We start from the raw sequence: 12,932 nt of genomic DNA on the forward strand, positions 1-12,932 counted from the left end.
GACTTTGTGCTTGGAAACCCAGTGTCTATATAATTTGTACTATGATATGTGATATATGGTTACATCCACAAACCAGATGGAACCCCAAATTTAGTGATGAGTGACTTGTAATATCCTTCCTGGGTAATGGAAATGTATGGTGCTTGGAAAGTGTGACTATTGAGAAGAAACAGCATTGCAATTTTAACTGAAATGTGCTACAGCCAACATCTAATCTCTCTGCCTCAGTTACATAGTGTATCAAAGGATTTGCATGCACACTGATAGAATTAAATAAAAATCTGACTATTTCAATGATGATCCACAGGATAAGAAAATATTTTTAGAAACTTAGTAGCAGTTTATATGAAGTTCTGATTTTATACCTGTGTAGAAATACCTATGGATATGGATCAACTAGGAAATGTGAACTTGGCTGTAGAAAATTATAGATGAAAATAAGTGTCTCCATCAACACCTATAAATAAATTCAAATAACTGTGAATGATGGAGGAAAAAGAGTAAAAGAGCTGGTCAAAAAATATCAAAAACCCTATGGAGTTATATGGTCTTAATACCATGCTTATTTTTTAAAAATTTTTCTTCCAAGTTTTTATTTAGATTCTATAGTTAATTAACATCTAGTGATACTAGTTGCAGGTGTAAGATTTAGCGATTCATCACTTACATACAACACCCAGTGCTCATCACAACAAGTGCCCTCCTTAATACCTATTACCCATCTAGGCCATCTTTTACCCACTTCCCTTCAACAACCTTCAGTTTGTTCTCTATCATTGAAAGTCTCTAGTGGTCTTCTTTTCCCCCTTCTCATATGTTCTTCTGTTTTGTTTCTTAAATTCCATATTTGAGTGAAATCATATGGTATTGGTCTTCTCTGACTGAGTTATCTTGCTTAGCATAATACTCTCTAGCTCCATCTACATCATTGCAAATGGCAAGATTTCATTCTTTTTGATAGCTGAGTAATATATGTCACTTCTTTATATATTCATCAGTCAATGGACATTTGGGCTTTTTCCATAATTTGGCTATTGTTCATAATGTTGCTATAAACATCAGAGTGCATATATCCCTTCAAATCATATACCCAAAGGTACAAATCATGTACATAAATTTGAATTTATGTATCCTTTGGGTACATAAATACCTGGCAGTATAATTAAATATCATGCATGATAGATAGTTCCTATTCCCACTGGATTGTTCAGATTCTGATGGTCATCTTGGATTTAGTAGCCATGTTCTTTATGATAAATTATTGCCAAAAATGTTGTTCACTATCTTTTAAAACGTGATGGGGGAGGGATGCCTGGGTGGTTTTATTGGTTAAGCATCCAACTCCAGCTCAAGTCATGATCTCACAGCTTGTGGGTTTGAGCTCTGTGTCGGGCTCTGTGCTGACAGCTCAGAGCCTGGAGCCTGCTCAGGATTCTGTGTCTCCCTCTTTCTCTGCCCCTCCCCTTCTTGTTCTCTCTCTTCTACCCACCTTATCTCAAAAATAAATAAACATTTAAAAAAATTTTTAAATGTGATAAGGAGTTATTGACCTAGGTTAGATAGTAGACTAGGCAGGAAAAAGTTATAACAGCCTATGATCAATTTCTCTTTTTACTAATCATAAGTTGCAATGGCACTTTTTTATTTTTTTTTAATGTGTATTCATTTTTGAGAGAGAGAGAGAGAGAGGGAACGAGCAAGGGAGGGGCATAGAGGGAGACACAGAATCCAAAGCAGTCTCCAGGTTCTGAGCTGTCAGCACAGAGCCCAATGTGGGGCTCAAACACAAGGGCCGCAAGATCATGACCTGAGCTGAAGTCGGACGCTTAACTGACTGAGCCACCCAGGCACCCCGGCACTTTATTTTTTCTTTTTAAAATCCTGTTCTACAGCTTCTTTGGCCCTTTCTGCCTGGATGTCAAAGAGCAGTGCATTGGCACAGGCCATGTGAATATTGGTCAACACCTTGAAGTTCTCCTCCTCTGTAATGACTCCGGCTTTCTTCTGCTTATAGACATTCCCTGTGGGCTTGACTAGTCCTGTCAGCTGGGTAACCAATTTGAGTTTTTCAGCAGAGCTTTTTTCCCTCTTGGGGGCAGAGGGCATCCTAGAGAAGAGGATGAGCTTGGAGCAGTACTCCTTCAGCCACTGAACATTAGCCTGCAGGGACTCTGTGTACTCGTCTGCCTTCTTGGATCCACTGAGATCCCAATAGCTCATGCCACCTTCTTGTCAATGCCAGCAACCCTAACTCTTCCAAGCTGAAACCCCAGCCAGCTCATACTTTGTTGTGCTACTTCCTCATAGGGCACCTCATGATGGGCCAGGTGGGTCCGGACAGGTCCAAACGGGATGCAGGTGATGGGGCTTGCTCTGGCTTGCCAGGCCTTGTGTCTGCAGAACTTCCATGCCAGCTGGTTGAACCATGTGGCCACATACTCGCTGCAAGCTCTTGTGGAAGTGGGGCTTCAGGATCATGCCATTCTGGCCAGGAGCCACGGCTGCTGCCTATGGGCCTGGGGGCACAGAAGAGAGGAGCTAGTCAGGGCCCAGGGTCTAGCTAGATGCAGTGGCTTGCTCCCCACCAGAGCCCAGGCCTGGTCCTGTCCGTGTGATCAATTTGTTCCATGATTAATGAATGAGGGGACACTCTGGATGAAGGAAAAAAAAATCAGGTGACCAAGTGTAATTTCCTTGTATATATGATAATTGATTGGGGAAATAGATGAATGATACTAGTCGTTATCTATGCAGTACTCTTAATGTCCCTGGATTAGAATTGCATAAGTAAAATAAATACAATTTACAGGGAATGTTACATAAACTTTGCAACTCTCTGGGGTATAGGACATAGATGTTTCATAACATCTTGCTGTATGGAGTAACCTGTAAACCTCTTATTAAAACCTCTCCTATTATTCTGGAGCAGAAATCATGTGTATGATGTGAAAAAGGAAGGGCCCACAGAAGAGTCACATGGGATGATTTTTCTCCCTGCTTTGTCTGGCCTCCAGATTACTTGATCTTTAAAATTATTAGTAAAGCTTGATACAGTGTAATTATCTATATGATTCTAGATTGAATTGTTTTGGGTTCTAGAAACATTGATTTGCTGAAAAATTATATTTTAAGAGAAATTAGTGTGAATATTCTAAGCAACTGTCGCCTATGATTTTGAAATTGTTTTGTTGTTCTAATTTTTTTTTTCATAGAGAGCTGGTGTTATATTCTTATGTCTCTTCTTGCCCCTAAAAGAAAATTGGAGTTGGGGTTATTCAGTGGTGAAGGAGTGAATGGGAACAAGCACTGGAGAGGATGATGGGCCTGCTAATTGAAACTCCAAATAGGCACTGAGGGAAACCTCTCTGGCTTTCACAAAGCAGAATAAGAAAACTGAGTGGGTCAGATGCTTTTATATTATTGTGGAACATTAATTTCACTGTGGAATCAATAGATTCACTTGAAAATGTGAGAGGTTCCCACTGTCAAAGTTTATGAGGTAGGGACAAATTTGAAGCCCTCCTTATTGGCATCATGCTATTATATAGTGTCCACTGTGTAACCCTCATCGAGTGAGTTTGGATAGAAAATGTGTCGGCACTTCTAGATGGGATCTAGAAGATTAAAATTTCATTCTGTAATGTATGTGTTCTTAAAGTCAACTTAATTGTCCTCTTATGTTCCATTTAAGAGGCCTCTGTGGCTAAAATGTATATGCCATTGTTCTGGGTGAATATGAATATTAGATTAATAAGAATAAAAAATGCAGGAAGGTTTGGGTAAGATATTTCTGATACTGTACTGTGTTGAGTTTTTTCCTTCACCAATATAATATTTCTGGCTGAAAACAGTCTGACTTCTAAGCCCAGTAGGTTAAAAATAAAGAACAAAAGGTAGGAAAAATTTTGGCTTCTAAAGAGAGTAAGCTTTCTTCTTCCTTTCATCCTTTGCTGCAAATGCAAGTCAGCTCAAGTGAGTGGTAAACATTGGACCACTGAAAATGTGGAAACATATCATCCTCTTGTCTCTCTTTGTAATATCCCTGGTTGGACAATATGATAAGAAGATCTTAGGCTGCCCTTTATTGTTTAGTAAGAAACCTCATCCCAGAGGGGGTTTGAGGTATAGATTTGACTGGTTCTACTGTGACTATCATTGCTTTCTTCCTCCTTTGGTATCTCACCGTGGGGTTATTTTTATCTTTCACGTGTCCATCTAGAGAGTCCATAGTCAAGGCACCACTGAACCCATTTCTTCCAACTATTCTCAGTGGCTACTCAAAGTTGCTGATAAATTTGAGGTATCATATATTAATTTTTAAAATAGGAAACTTTTTGTCTTGTATACCCTTTTTCCATATATCTTTTGCAAATCTGTGACTAGAATAGACAAATGGTCAGGGATTTTGGTTTTCAATATTGTGGTTTCCAGCCAAGTATTATTTCATCCTGACTAGCATCCATGTTGCTGCTTTATTGCCACCTATGACTCCATCCATTTTGGTTGGCTAGGCAGTGCAGGGTGAAAATGTGAAGTGCTACCTATATTTTTGCAAATATTACATCATACCATGAATATTTGGAAAAGTCAGGGTGAATGCCCCTGATATCGTATTTCCTTTTCTTGGTGGCAAAAAAGGATTAATCAATGTAGGTACACCTGTTACTTGGGAATGAAGCCAATATCATTGATTTAAGAGTTCAGCATGTGTAGATGCTGCTAGGGGTCTCTCTTGCATCAATTATTATGGAAGTCATGCCTTAAAAAGAAAAAGAAGAATACATCATGTCTCTTAAATCAACTTTGGTTGGTGGTGATAACACAGTTGTAAAACTTATCCTTTGAGTAAATAGAGGGTAAGAGACTGAATTCTGCTTTTTATAAGAACATGTCAGTTTTCTATAATAACTGCTTAAATCTCTAGACTCATCAGATGTGCAGTTAGCATTTGAAACTTACACTTAACAGTAAACACTTCAACTGTAGTATAGTATGTGGGAGGGGAAAAAAACATTAATTATCTGATTGATTTAAGAAATAATTTAGAGTGTGTTGTATTTTCTAACCCTGCTTTTCCTAATAATCCTGAGTTGTCTTGGATGGGAATATAAGAAAAAGCTATGTAATTACATGTGTTACCAAAATAACTACTGCCAGTAAGAGAAGAGATACTAACACAAATAATTCATATTTAATTTCCACTAATTAGTACCAAAAACCATCTTTGAACACTTTAAACAAAAATGCATTTGGGTTCTATAGTGTCTCCAATGCTCTTCACATTTTTCTTTCTATTCCTTTGTTATTTTAGGAATAAGTCAATACATAATTTCCCTCCCTTGGGGCACCTGGGTGGCTCAGTCGGTTAAGTGTCCAACACTTAGTTTTGGCTCAGGTCATGATCTTACAGTTCATAAGTTCCAGCCCCACATCAGGCTCCACACTGTCAGTGCAGAGTCTGCTTGGGATCTCTCTCTCTCTCTGTCCCTGCCCCTCTTCTGCTATCTCTCTCTCTCAAAACAAATAAGTAAACTTTAAAAATAGTATTTTCCTCCCTTTTCTCCGTTTCATCTTTCTTACTGGATGCGAGTTATAAAAAGATAGATTTTTGTTACCTCAAATTCAATATTGGAAGTACTAACTTAATCACACCTAATTCAGGGATGAGATAAAATATAGATAGCTCAAAACTGATTTTATTTAAGTCACTTTAAACAGATTTATTTGTTTCAGGTATAACTTTTAAGTTCAGAATTCTGATGAGCTGAGTGCTAAATATTTCATAAATATTTTAGTTTTACTGTATATTGGTCATATTTTACATACTGATGGATAGTAACAATAAACAAAGGAGCTTTAAGTGATTATTGTCATAGAACTTATGTTTCTGATGTGGTGGGAGACAGAAACTAATGATATAAATATTGAGTATAATTTTCAGGGAGTAGGTGATCAATATTAGGAGAAAATATAAGAAGGTAGGGACAAGATCATTTTACAGGAATGCCATTATAGATAGAATGGTAAAGCCAATTTTGGAGCCCTGAATAAAGCTGCAATTATCTGATAAAAGTGTATTTCAGATACTGGTAACAACAAGGGAAAAGTCTCGGGACAGAAGTACTCTATGTGGTTGCAGTGGAATGACGCCAACCAAAATCTGAAGATGAAGAAAGAAAGAAGACCAGGAGCTTAATCACGTGTTTCTTTACAAACCATAGGAAGAATGATTTTTACTCTGTGGTTTTGAGAAAACATTGCAGGGTTTGAGTAGGGGAGCAAGGTAATCAGGGGTGGGTTTAGCCCTTCTATCTATGATTACAGTTATAGTTGCTATCACGCACCCACACACAAAAGTAGAATATGGGAGAAAGTTTGTTGGGCAAATAATTTTGAGAAATTTTGCTTTAAAAAAGTTTTCTTGGGGCACCTGGGTTCTCAGTCGAGCAACCAGCTCGATTTTGGCTCAGGTCATGATCTTAGGGTCATGGGATCGAGCCCCATTTCTGGCACTGGGCTGAGCATGGAGCCTGCTTAGGATTCTACTTCTTCCTCTCTCTCTGCCCCTCCCTTGCTTGCCTGTGTGCATGTGTGCATGTGTGTGTACATACACTCTCTCTTTCTCAAAATAAGTAAAACTAAAAAAAAGTTTTCTTCACAGCAAGAATTCTGATACCATTTAAAATCCTAGTATCTTTGGGATACTAGCCTGGGTGGCTCAATTGGTTAGGTGACCGACTTCGGCTCAGGTCATTATCTTGTGGTTTGTGGGTTCTCTCTCTTGAGCACTCTCTCTTTCTGTCTTTCAAAAATAAATAAATATAAACAAATAAAAATAAAAACAAAATAAAATGCTGGTATCTTCAAAAAAGAGACTATATATGTAGTATATTAAAATTGCTGACACAAGACTCTTCTTTGAAAGATTATTCTGTGATTTGGGGGATGCACAGTTACTATACTTACAATCTCTTTCCTAAAGATTATTGAAAAAATATGCCCTCCTCAATACCCTGTTGGGATGAGCACTGGGTGTTGTATGGAAACCAATTTGACAATAAATTTCATATATTGAAAAAAAAAAAGAAAAGAAAAAATATGTAAAATCACACTCTCTGTGGGATATGTATAAGGAATACATAACACTGTCCAAAGTTCTAAAAGACTTCAATAAAAATAACACTTTACAGATGATTCTCATTAAATACATTAAAAAATGGAAATCTAAGGAAACTTTTAAGGTTATAGCATATGTTGGGGTGCCTGGGTGGCTCAGTCAGTTGAGTGTCCAACTTTGGCTCAGGTCATGATCTCACAGTTTGTGGGTTCGAGCCTAACATCAGGCTCTGTGCTGACAGCTCAGAGTCTGGAGCCTGCTTTGGATTCTGTATGATTCTCTCTTTATCTCTGCCCCTTCCCCACTCACACATACTCTCTCTATATATATGTCAAAAATAAACATTTAAAAAATTGTTTAAAAATACTATAACATATTTTTTAAGTTTATTTATTAATTTTGAGTGAGAGAGAGAGAGTGCAGGGGAGGGACAGAGAGAGAGGGGAGAGAGAATCCCAAGCAGGAACCAAGCCATCAGCACAGAACCTGATGCAGGGCTCAGATATTCAAACTGTGAGATCATGACCTGAATCATAATCAAAATTTGGACATTTAACCAACTGAGCAACCCAGGCACCCCTAAGATTATAGCATATTTTAGACACTGTGGTGTTTTAACAACCAAAATTTACTATGTGTCATAAACTTTAAGTCTTATACATATGTTATTTAATATTTAATTTTCCTTGTGTAGGCATTGGTACCTGACCATTGCAGAATATGAACACATTACATGGAAATGGTAAACTGAGCAAATCCAATTCACTCAGATAGTCATCATCATGGACAGATGTCAAATCTAATTGTGTTTGAATGAAACATGTGATCATAAACACTATACCAAAAGGCCTGACATAGTAAAAAGTATTACATATCATGAGAAATATCCTAAAGCTATGATGCTATGTAGACATATTGGACAGTCTTGATATTTAGTATTAGTGTTTTTGTATGGTAAGGACATCTGTTCCACAGGTGAAAAGATGATATCAATGTGCATTTTTAAAAATTTAATCTAATTTACATAATTGAGGACCATAAACATGATTGGGATCCAAAATCAATTAGATTAACTTTTTACATTCTGAATTTCATTTCAAAATATTTAGCTTTTAACTTTTATCTGGTTCACCTAGAGAGTGTCTCTCTATTCAATGCCTTACATAACACAGAAAGGAACCCATGACATCAAGAACCTACAATATTCACCTAAAAACACTACTACACCATTAATTAGAAATTAGAATAATCAAAAATGTTAAATAACAAATTAAACTTTGACAAAGTATACTATTGGGAGAAAAACATTAACTTGCCCTTTCTTCTAGTATATTAGCATATAATACCTTACACCAAAAATGATTGAGGAAAAGTTTAAAAACAGCAAAGATAGAGTAGAATATGGTCTTAAAAATATAAATATAAAACATTTTATTAAACAATAATAGAATAATGCAATAAATATCTCATGCTATGCCCCTAACCAATATTTGCCCCTCCTTTGTATATTAAAGTGCTCAATAATTTTATTCTCTAATATTCAAAGATAAGTTACTAATAAGTTCTTATATTTAAATAGCATTTCTTAAATGTATTTAAATTAAGTGACCTGCTTTATGCTTATAAAAATGACATAAGTAGAGCCATTTTTATTTTTACTATTTATTGATTTATTGCTTTTAGTTTCAGGTGTAGAATTTAATGATTCATCACTTATATATACAGCACCCGGTGCTCATCACAACAAGTGCCCTCTTTAATACTCTCACCTATTTAACCCATCCCCTCACCTACCTCCTCTCAGTAACTCTCAGTTTGTTCTCTATTGTTAAGAGTTTGTTTGTTTTTCTGGTTTGCCTCTGTTTTCTCCCCCTTCCCCTATGTTCATCTGTTTTGTTTCTTAAATTCCACATATGAATGAAATCATATTTTTCATTTGTATTTGTCTTTCTCTGACTTATTTTGCTTAGAATAATACACCCTAGCACCATCCATATCATTGCAAATGGCAAGCTTTCATTCTTTTTGATAGCTGAGTAATAGTCCGTGTGTGTGTGTGTGTGTGTGTGTGTGTTTGTGTGTGTGTGTGTGTGTGTGTGTATGTGTAAACACACACACTACATTTTTTTTTTTTATCCATTCATCAGTCGATGGACATTTTGGGTCTTTTCATAATTTCAGCACTTTTAAAAATAGACCTGGAATAGCTATTTCATAGGAACTGCCTTGCACATCCTGTGTCCTAAATCTTTGAACCAGGCCAAACTTCAACATACCAAGAAGTCAGCAAGAATGAGAAAATCTTGTTTGAAAAGACTGATAAAAATGAACTTTTACCTGGGGACCACTTTGCCTGACCAATCAGTGATGTACAAATCTAGTCCTGCTTGTCAGAACAATGAACTCTTCTTAAAAACAACTTACCTAACATTTTTTTTTTATGTCTATAAAAATCCTGAGTCCACTTCCTATAACCAGGACACTGTTTGGGCATCTATCTAAATCTATGTACCCTGAATTTCAATTCTTTGGTCCCAAATAAATGCTAGCCTCTTGAACTGGTTTCTTATTCTAAGTTTCTTCAAGAGGTTCCTCCCTCAGCAAGTCCAGTTGGTTTCATGTTTAAGAACTAGGATTCTTCTTCTTATAAATATTTATCCCAGTGGACTGAAAATTCCAAAGATCAATTGCAGTTGCAGTGGTCACTTTGGGGCTCTTTTGAGCTCACAGAACTTGACTTGAGAACCACAGATTTAAAACCAGACAAATCAAATAGGATGCTTAATTGGTATTTGGAAACTTTAAAATGAACTCAAGACTGATTGCCTCTTTTCAGAATACTGTTTCCAACTTAAGAGAGAAAAATTCTCAGTTTGAAAAGAATCATAAGGCTTTACAGAATTACTTTTCTCTTCAGCCTCCTCCTGCTGCTTCGGGTTGCTCTCTCTCTCCCTCTTCTACTTTTCTTTGTCCCTCTTATGGCCAAACTCCTTCTTTAACCCCAATATCCCAAGACCTTTCTAGATCTTCCTGTTTTATCCTTTTCATACTGTCCTGTTCCAATGAACCTTTTCAAGGTTAGACCTAAAAGTTATACTCCTGAACATTTTATGTTCTCCCTAGAGAGAGGCTGAATTGAGAGCTATTGCCAAGGAGTTTCCAAGGGTTTATGAAGACTTTCATCAATTTGCTGACAAATTTAATATTTTCATCCAAACCTACCACGCTGGTTTCTTTGATCTTTATCAGTTGATCCATCTATTTGTTGGACAGGGTCAAGTTCAACATTGGTTGCCAAAGGCTGAATGTCATTAGATGATCTCCAATGGGTCTTACCATAGGACAGGGTACCTCCTGGGTGCATTGCTAAAGCTTTACATGAAGCCATTCCCCATGTCTTCCCTAAAGCCATAGATTGGAATAAAAAAATCCAGACATGTACTCAAAAGCTTAATAAACTAGTTTATGAATGCTATAATTAGCTTCAATTATTTTTTTTATGTTTTTTAAGTTTATTTATTTATTTTGAGAAAGGGAGAGCACACTCAAGCAGGGGAGGGTCAGAGAAAGAGGGAGAGAAAGAATCTCAAGCAGGCTCTACGCTGTCAGTGCAAAACCCAAGCAGGGCTCAAAGTTAAAAACAAAAACAAAAACAACAACAAAAAACCATGAGATCATGACCTGAGCTAAAATCAAGAGATGGATGCTTAACCGACTGAGTCACCCAGGTTTGTAAAAAACCCAGACAGTGTCTTACACAGAAACACCAAAGGCAATCTTCTAACACTAAGCCCTCAAGCCCTCTAATGGACAGAGGCTACTCCCAGGAAACACAAGAGGTTTTTCTGATTTTGCACCTTAATCATCTGGGTGAAACTTCCTTAATGATCAGAAATGAGGTTCTTACAATTTTAATTGACACTGTAGCAACTCTTCTGTGTTCATGCTCAAACAATCCTGTACTGAAAAAAATTCCATTGCTGGGAAGTTCTAATAAACCCTTAACAGCTCATGAGTCTCTTTCCTTACCTTTTCAGTTAGGCACCTCTTCAGGATAGGCATTCCTTTTTACTAGTTCTCTTAACTCCTGTCAATCTACTTGGAAGAGACTTCTTAGAAAAATACCACATTGCCATTTCCTTTCCCAAAAAAAGGAAATCATTCTATTTTTTTTAAATGTTTATTTATTTTGAGAGAGAGAGAGAGAGAGAGAGAGAGAGAGAGAGAACAAGCAGGGGAGGGGTAGACAGAGAGGGAGAGAGAAAGAATGCTAAGCAGGCTCCACACTCAGCACTGGGCCTAACGTGGGGCTCCATTTCATGACCATGAGATCATGACTTGAGTGGGAACCAAGAGTCGGACACTTAACTGACTGAGCTACCCAGGTAACTCAAAAGAGAAATCATTCTTAAAATCAATTCAACCCCTCTTTCAACTGTCAGCATTAGAAAACCTTTCAATACCTCTAATATTCTTTCCCCTTAAATCAGCTAGTAAGGACACTGAGAGCTTAACTTTCTTAGAAAAAGTTCCTAAAGGACTTACGGGAAAACCTAGGATAGATATCAGGTGGATCCATTCTGCATCCCCAGTTAAGTTTCAAGTTGATCCAGGCAAACCCCTTCCTAATATCAGGCAATATCCTTTAAACCTTGAAGCTATTGCAGGAATAAAACCAATTATAGAGGAATGCAAGTCTCCAAACCTTGTAGTCTCTTTTATCAGCCCTTGTAAAGCATTCATCCTTTCTGCAAAGAAACCTCATGGACATGGGTGCAAGTCTGTCCAGGAACCCAAAGCCAACAATAACATTCAATTCCCTGACTCCCAGTTCTCCCTAACCTTCACACTCTCCAGCCTCCATTCCCACAAAGAGTAAGTTTTTCACTGTAATTTGGTTTCTATAATGCCTTCTTTAGTATAAAAGCCAATTTTACTTGCCTTCATTTGGGAAGGACAAAAATATGTTTGTAGTGTGATGCCATAAGACTACCCAGACAGTCCTTATTTTTCACAAATCTTCATGCAGATTTGGCAGGTGACACTTTCCCACAAAAAAATTAATCCTTATACAGTATGTTGATGCTCTTCACTTTTGCTCCTCTTCCAATGAAGCATGTAAGCAGCATAGTATCCACCTCCTTAAACTGTTAGCAACTAAAGACCACAAAGTCTCAAAAAAAAAAAAAAACTTCATTTCATCCATACTCAATGAGTTAAAATATCTGGGGCATTTGATCTCTGACCAAGGTCTCCTCTTGCACCCCAACAGCCTCCAGAGCATTTTAAGCTTCCCACAGACAAAAACCAGGAAGAGATACCTTGGAGAATTTTTAGGCCTTGCAGGATCTTATAAGAACTGGATACCAAATTTGTCTTTTATAACCCAATTCTGTTATATTCTACTAAAATCTGACAAACCAGATACCATACAATGGGAAGAAAATACTCACATGGCTTTTGGCCAGTTGAAAAGACTTCTCAGCCCTCCTATTGGGGCACCCTAATTATCAGTCTTGTTTTTGTTTTTGTGTGTGTGTGTGTGTGTGTGTGTGTGTTTTTCCTTTCTACAGAGAAAGAAGGAAATGCCTTGGGTGCCCATATTAAAAAATACAGAGTTCAACATAGACCTCTTGGCTGTTATAGCCAGTATTAGACCCAGTAGCCAAAGGACTTCCTCTTTGCATGAGAGCTATTTCAGCTACAACTGCTTTAACCAGACCAACAGGAGAGATAGTCATGGGCTCTCCCTTAAGCATTTGCTTCTTGTGCAGAAGCCTTATTAAATTCTCATCACACTCAACATCTTTCTGTA

At 37.3% G+C, this 12,932-nt stretch overlaps 1 pseudogene; it reads right to left on the bottom strand.

Moving 5' to 3' along the window:
• Nucleotides 1-1,860: 1,860 nt before the first annotated feature.
• On the bottom strand, nucleotides 1,861-10,505 carry LOC109248241 (60S ribosomal protein L13-like; annotated as a pseudogene).
• Nucleotides 10,506-12,932: the final 2,427 nt, after the last annotated feature.

This window comes from Panthera pardus, unplaced genomic scaffold (assembly GCF_024362965.1).
Source record: "Panthera pardus isolate Hobbes unplaced genomic scaffold, ASM2436296v1 HiC_scaffold_17, whole genome shotgun sequence".
Taxonomy (NCBI): domain Eukaryota; kingdom Metazoa; phylum Chordata; class Mammalia; order Carnivora; family Felidae; genus Panthera; species Panthera pardus.